We start from the raw sequence: 8,146 nt of genomic DNA on the forward strand, positions 1-8,146 counted from the left end.
TACAGACGTTTATAAAAACGCATGTAAATGTTCCTACTAAGTTTTTATGCATTTTTATTAGCGATTTAAAGCGTGCCTTTGCCGTGTTTTCTCAGGTTTTTGCACGTTTTCCTGCATTTCTACTGCTTTACGTTTTAGGTGCTTAAAACTCCTTTGAAATGGAAGCGTTTACCAGCGTTTTTGGGCATTTTCCAGCTTTAACCCACCGTTTTAATTTTTTAGGCATTGCAAGAATCGTTAGGATAAAGCTCATAAACATGCCTCAAGGAAACCCTGGTGTAGTTTAGCCCATTGGAATGCATGGCAATTTCAAACATGAGCTTTTAAAGCCTCAGGATAAACACTGGGGAAACGTTGGTGTAGACTAAGTCTTATGCTGGGCCTACACGGACGGTTTTAAAAATGCATGTAAAAGGTTCCTACCCCATTTATATGCGTTTTTATGCACTTTCACAAGCGGTTTAAACCTTGTCATTAAAACGCTAAAAAACTCTTATAAATGCCTATGACGTGTTTTAGCACGATTTGCTGTGATTTTAAATAGGCGTTTACAAAGGTTTTACTTTTAACCCTTTCAGTGATTGAGTAAAGGGGTACATAAAACCCCTTACTCATTCCCTGAAAGGGTTAAAATATGTGTAAAAAATAGGACAGGCTTTATTGTTAAAGTATTTTATTGAATGTGTGTGCTTTGTGTAACTTTAGCACAGCCATGGGACTTCTGACAGTGTGGAATCCCCAGGCACTAGAGGGCAAATGAGGGCAGGTCTCCCCATTCACCTCTAGTGCTCAGTGATTGGCTGAGGAAAGGGAAATCTTGATGACAGTTCAAGCATCATCAGGATTTCCTCAGCCAATCACGGAGAGGAGCTCTGCTATGCTGAAGCTCCACTTCCCTGATTGCTCCCTCAGCCCGAGAGGAGCATTGACATGTGTTCTGCATTCAAGAACACATAACACAACTCCGCTAGGGCTGAGGGAGCAATCAGGGGAGCGGAGCTTCTGTATAGCAGAGCTCTGCTGATTGCTCCACTCTGTGATTGCCATTCAGCACTATAGGTGGATCATCAGGAGTTTCTTTCCTCAGCCAATCACGTGAGCAGAGCAATAAGCAGAGCTCTGCTATGCTGACAACTTTGTTTTCTTGATTGGTCCCGCACCCCTAGAGGAGCTGTGATGTGTTCTGTATCCAAGAACACATACTACAGTTCCGCTAGGGCTGCAGGAGCAATCAGGAGAGCAGGGCTGTCAACATAGCAGAGCCCTGCTGATTGCTGTGCTCCGTGATTGGCGGAGCAAAGGGAAATCCTGATAACGCTTGAGCTGACTTGAATGGGCAGACTTGTCCCCATTCACCTCTAGTGCTGAATGGCTGAGGAAAGGGAAAGCCTGATGACGGCTCAAGCGTCATCAGGATTTACCTTTGCTCAGCCAATAACTGAGCACTAGAGGTAAATGGAGAGTCTTGTCCTCATTTATCCCCTAGTGCCCAGGTATCCCTCACTGTCAGCAGTCCCTCAGGCTGTGCTCATGTTATGAATGCAGCCGTGGGAAACATCCTGTCATTGTGGGATCACCTGTAAAAAAAAAGTTTACGTTTACACAAAGCACACACATTCAAGAAAATACTTTAACATTAATGCCTTGTCTTATTTTTTACACATATTTTAACCCTTTCAGGGATTGAGTAAGGGGTTTTATGTACCCCTGTACTCATTCCCCAGGGTGTGGTGGCGGAGATCTGAGAGTCTCCTTATTAAATGGGGCTTGTAGGTCCTGCTAAAAAATCAGCAAAGCCTGCTCATAAAAAAGCCTGCTCATAAAAGCCGCCATTGTTTTCAATGGAAGCTTTTATAAAAAGCTTAAAAACGCTTGTAAAAACCTCCATTGAATTCAATGGCAGCATTTTCATGCGTTTACCCAGCGTTTAAATTTTTAAAACGTTGCAAGGACCATTCTTTTTACCACTCAAAAACGTGCCTCAAACGACCTAGTGTAGATTAGCTTATTGGAATGCATGGGAATTTCAAACATGGGCTTTTAAAGCCTCAGGTTAAAAGCTGTGAAAACGTCCGTGTGGACTAAGCCTTAAGCTGCGTACACACCTGCAATTTTTCTCGTTGGAAAGGATCTTTCACGATCCTTTCCAACGAGAAAAGACTGCTCGGACGATGGACGACGACCGACTGTACACACGGCAGATTTTCGCCCGATAATTGGCCGATACCGATTATCGGGCGAGAAAAATTCGCCGTGTGTACGCAGCTTTACACTTGAATTGTTCTGTTGTTTTATATAGGAATGTAAAGAGATTTTTGTAACCTCTGCCACCCGGTGGCCGCTGAAGGTACTGCAGCCAGCTGGCAATATTCGCTTCATAAGACACACAGACATTTCTCCCCACTTTTGGAGGAAAAAAAGTCCGTCTTATGGAGCGAAAAATATGGTAAGCTCAAGACACATTGGTGTCAACATCCATTTGTCATTAGATGATCCCAAGTGGGAATTTTGTGACTCAATAATTACAGGAATCAAAACCATTCTCCCACTACTAACCACAACATTGTAACCTTGTAATTCTTTAATAGTTAGGTGATCTGTTTCAGGTATTTATAAACATAATATCAGGATTTTTCCATAACTGCAATGTTTTTTCAACAGTATTAGTATATTGCTAGTTGTGTTGATTAGTTTTCTAAAGTTGCTGTTTAGTCCTAAAAACTGAATTTAGCTGTCCTGAAAAAACGTATGGTTGAGTTAGATTTTTAATGGTAATGCAATACTTTTCCAGCAGATGGAAATATGGTTCATTGATCATTAAGGGTGGGTCTACATGGAAGTTTTTAAAAATGTTTTTTTTTTTTTTAAATGAAAACGTTTCTACTGCGGTTTTTTTATGCACTTTTATTAGCGTTTTATAACTTGCACTTAAAATTTAAGGTCGGGTCTACATGGACGTTTTAAAAACTCATGTAAACATTCCTACCATGTTTATATGCATTTTTAGCTCGTCTCTAAAAACGCTAAAAAAACTCTTTATAAAAGGTTTACTTTTAACCCTTTCAGGAAACGAGTACAAGGGTACACAAAACCCCTTAATCATTTCCTGAAATGGGTTAAAAATATGTGTAAAAAATAAGACAAGTCTTTTGTATTAAAGTATTTTATTGAATGTGTGTGTTATGTGTAACTTAAACTTTTTTTTTTTACAGGTTATCGCACAATGACAGGATTATTTCCATGGCTGCATTCATGACATGAGCACAGCCGTGGGACTCCTGACACTGTGGGATCCCCGGGCACTAGAGGGCAAATGAGGACAAGTCTCCCCATTCACCTCTAGTGCTCCGTGATTGGCTGAGGAAAGGGAAACCCTGATGACGGCTCAACCATCATCAGGGTTTCTCTTTCCTCAGCCAATCATTTGCCCTCTAATGCCCAGGGATTCCACACTGTCAGGAGTCCCACGGCTGTCTTTATTTCATGAATGCAGCTGTAGGAATCATCTTGTCATTGTGGGATAACCTGTAAAAAAAAAGTTACGCAAAACACACTCATTCAATAAAATACTTTAACATTAAACCCTCATCCTATTTTTAAAATATGTTTTAACCCCTTCAGGAAATGAGTAGGGGTTTTATGTACCTCCCCAGGGTGAGGTGGCGGAGATCTGGGAGTCTCCTTAGTGAAGGGGGGTTCCAGATTGCAAAATCCTACTTAAAACGCTTTTAAAAGCCCCATTGTTTTAATGGAAGTGTTTTCAAGCATTTTCCACCGTTTTCTCATGGTTTCCCACATTTTGGTTTTAAAAACGTTGCAAGGAACGTTCTCTATACTGCTCAAAAATGAGATTCAAGGAAACGGCCTGGTGTGGATTAGCCCATTGGAATGCATTGGAATTTCAAACTCAGGTTGAACGCTGGGGAAAACGTCCATGTAGACTAAGCCTAAGGTTGGTATATTGGAATTATTCAACCCCACATTGTAATCTTTTAGCAAGTCTGCAGCAGGGGAATGATCTGTTTCAGGCATTTATAAAAACTGGATATAAACTGTATTTACAAAATACCAAGCCTACATACACTTTATGAATGAAAAGTTCACCTAAAGTGTTAAAACAATACTATTTTTTACCCATGTTGCTTGGCCAATAATAGGAGGATATTCATCTCCACTTGGCAGATGTCAGTATTGTGATGCACAGCTCAGTTTACAGTGTAAACTGTTTTCAAGGATGAAGGTAAAAATCGTTCTTTGTAAAAAACACATATAAGTTTCTTCTGTAATAAAAAAAGCCATTTTCTTTTACTTGATGTTCCTTTTCTTTAGGGTTAGGGTACTACTATAGTATTATGTCACTGATATAATTTCTTATCTTAGCCCAACTGTAATTATTTCATAGCAGAACTATGCTAGCTTACCACAGCTAGCAAAGTACTTGCTAGCTGTGGTAATTTACACACAGAAATGGCAAATGGGTCTGACAACTTGTTTCTAAGAGAGATTAGAAGCCACATAAAGGCATCCAGGGGAATATTGAAGAAAGAGTTTTCCAAAGTCACACACTGTTTTAAAGTTGAAAGATGGCACCAGTTCACCACTCTAATCAGATGACCAACCTTATGGTATAGAGAAATATCAGGGAGAAGCAATCCACCATAATCATAAGGGTAATTTAGTGTACCTTGCACGTATAATGCACGTATGCTTATGGTTCCAAACAAACAAAAAGAAAAGTCAAACAGAATAAGTGTAAAACGCTGAAGGTAGACATGTGAGGAGAGTCTGTAACAAATAGATTGTTGCAGAAAAACATTCATTTTGATTGTTATTTTACCTAAAGAAAGTACAGGTTTTGAACAACTAATTTTATAGATCCACTTGTAGTTTAGGTAGTTAAGATAGGTCATTTTACAGTTTACCTGGGAAAGGTCTACGGGGAATGCACAGTCTCGCCAGGACAGGCAGGTAGTGTAGGCAACAGGGGTGTGATGGTGGTGGATCTGACACCATGGATTGTACTTTGTTTATAAAAAAAGTTATTCAGAATCTGATATCTATGTAAGATGCATGTTGCTGCCAATTACATCAAAGTTAAAGCAAGCTAATCCTTATTCAACATGTTTGCAAACACCCCAGAAACAGGGCTTTATATAACAAATATAAACCATCTACTGTAGGTAGCATTTCCGTAATTTAGTCTTCCTTAATGATCAGTAGGGATGAGCGAGAAGGCCTCTGACAGTATTGCGAAAATTTCCTTGAACTTCCGGTGGGTCTTGAAAAGAAGCATGGACCGCATTGGTAACTGGCATCTAGAGCTGGTGTAGTGCATTGTCAATGACACCCAGAGGTGTGTAATACAATTATAGTGAGTGGAGTACTGACAGGCCGCAGTAGCAACATCATCAGGAGGAGACGGTGGGCCCTGAAAAGAAGCGTGGACCACATTTGTAACTGGCATCTAGAGCTGGGTGTAGTGCATCATCAATGACACCCAAGGTGTCTAATACAATTATAGTGAGTGGAGTACTGACAGGGGGCAGCAGCAACAGCATCAGGAGGAGGCGGTGGGCCCTGAGACTGAGCGTGGACCGCATTTGTAACTGGCATCTAGAGCTGGGTGTAGTTCATCGTCAATGACACCAAGTGTGCAATACAAAATTTAGTAAATGGAGTACCGACAGGCGGCAGCAGCAACAGCATCAGGAGGAGGCAGTGGGTCCTGAGACGGAGTGTGGACCACATTTGTAACTGGCATCTAGAGCTGGGTGTAGTGCATCGTCAATGACACCCAGAAGTGTGTAGTACAAATATAGTGAATGGAGTACTGACAGGGAGCAGCAGCAACAGCATCAGGAGGAGGCGGTGGGCCCTGAGACGAAGTGTGGACCGCATTTGTAACTAGCATCTAGAGCTGGGTGTAGCGCATCATCAATGACACCCAGAAGTGTGTTATACAATTATAGTGAAGTACTGACAGGCAGCAGCAGCAACAGCATCAGGAGGAGGCGGTGGGCCCTGAGACAGAGCGTGGAGCTCATTGGTAACTGACATCTAGAGCTGGGTGTAGTGCATTGTCAATGACACCCAGAAGTGTGCAATACAATTATAGTGAATGGAGTACAGACAGGCGGCAGCAGCAACAGCATCAGGAGGAGGCGGTGGGCCCTGAGACAGAGCATGGAGCTCATTGGTAACTGACATCTGAGGCGGTGGGCCCTGAGACAGAGTGTGGAGTTCATTGGTAATTGAAATCTAGAGCTGAGTGTAGTGCATCGTCAATGACACTCAGAAATGTGTAATTCCAATTTTGTGAATGTAGTACTGGCCAGACAGCAGCAACAACAGCATCAGGAGGAGGCGATGGGCCCTGAGATGGAGCGGGGACCACATTTGTTACTGGCATCTAGAGCTTGGTGTAGTGCATCGTCAATGCCAACTCAAAGTGTGAATGCAAATATTGGAAATTTGTGATTAAACATAGAAGAGCCAGACCAAGATGTTTTGTGCGGCAGCACTGTTGCTGTGGTCTGTGGTGTCGGAAGCATTAGGAAGGTAGACGATATTGCTAGTTTGCATCATGAAGTGGATGACATGAATGCCAACCCTCAATCTTACAATACTTAGCTGAAAAATTAAGCAAAGGCAATTGTACCTATCTGTGTGGCAGCACTGGGGGTTTTCATCTGCAGTTTGTTGGCCTCCTGGAAGCAGCAGAAATGTAAAGTAAATTGCTAGCTGGCACAATGGCAGGCATGACACTGGCGAGAATGCCACCCCTGGACATTGCAATATCTAGCGGAAAAATTCAACCGAGGCAGGCTCAGCTGAAAGGGTGTTTGGTGATAGGCAGCCACAGACTCAGCACAGGAGCAGTGTGGGTTCACAGAGGCATCCTGGTTGGCCTGGTGAGTCCTTGTGTCAGTCAATCAGTGACATCTGCAGCAGGGATATGATCGTTGTTAGCTTTCATTCATTTTCAAAAAGGTGAGGTGATTGCCATTTTCCGGCGACAGTCGTGATCTGTTGTCTATTACCACTCCGCCAGCGGCACTGAAGGTTCTTTCGGACAGAACACTGGATGCCAGGCATGAAAGCAGCTTGATGGCATACTGTGCCAACTGCGGGCAGATTTTAAGTCTGTTGACCCAAAAATTATTGGCGTCACTACTGTCTGGACAGGCATCCTCCTCATAACTGCTGTCATCAACACCACCACCAACAGCCAGAAAAGAGCCAACGTAATTGTGCACCAAGTGCTTCATCCATTCTCGATGGGTATGCCCCTGCACTTCACTTGTTTGAGGTGGCCGAGATGGTTTCCCCAGGCATCCAGAAAATCCCCCCTTCCTTGGCCTACACTTTTGGATGTGTGTAGCCTGCTGCCACTACCACTGATGCTGCTGCTGCTGGGGCCACTACAGGAGGATTCGGTGGAAGAGGTGTCCGCCTGAGCTCCCTGTGTGGAATTTGGTGCATGGAACTCCTCACACAGCCAGTCGCATAGTATTCTCCTCAGGCGGGTCACCTTTCCTTTCTCTTGTGCAGGGGAGGGTAGAAACTTTGACATTTTGACTTTGTAGCGGTGATCCAGAAGGGTGGCCAGCCAGTAATCATCCCGGTTTTTGATGCTGCAAATGCTGGGGTCCCTCCGTAGGCATCGCAACATGTGGACACACATATGAAAGAGGAGTTCCCTGGGCTCATCCTCCTTCTGTCCCTCAGTAGGCGCCAAAACATCTTCCTCCTCATCACCCACCATCCAATGCGGGTTGGACGGGTCCTGTCCAGCAGCCGAAACATGGTTTCCCTCATCATCATATTCATCTTCCTGCTCCTCTTGAACCTCCTGATGCTGGCCAGTGTCCCTTCTTGCTCCTCCTGATGCTGGCTGTGCGCTTTGGAGTGTAATGTCACCCTCATCCTCCTCCTACATTTCTTCTCCTCCTCTCCCATCACCACTTTCCATCAGGCCACACAGGGTATTATCAAGCAGAAAGATGATGGGAATGACATCATTCCAGCATGACAGCTCCTGACTCACAATGTTTTTGGCTAACTCAAAGGGGGCCAGTACCTTGCACAGTGTCTCCATCTGCACTGGTCACTGGTAAAATAGCTCAGTTGTGTGGCTGTACCAAGG

Source organism: Pyxicephalus adspersus, chromosome 11 (genome assembly GCF_032062135.1).
Source record: "Pyxicephalus adspersus chromosome 11, UCB_Pads_2.0, whole genome shotgun sequence".
NCBI classification, from domain to species: Eukaryota; Metazoa; Chordata; class Amphibia; order Anura; family Pyxicephalidae; genus Pyxicephalus; species Pyxicephalus adspersus.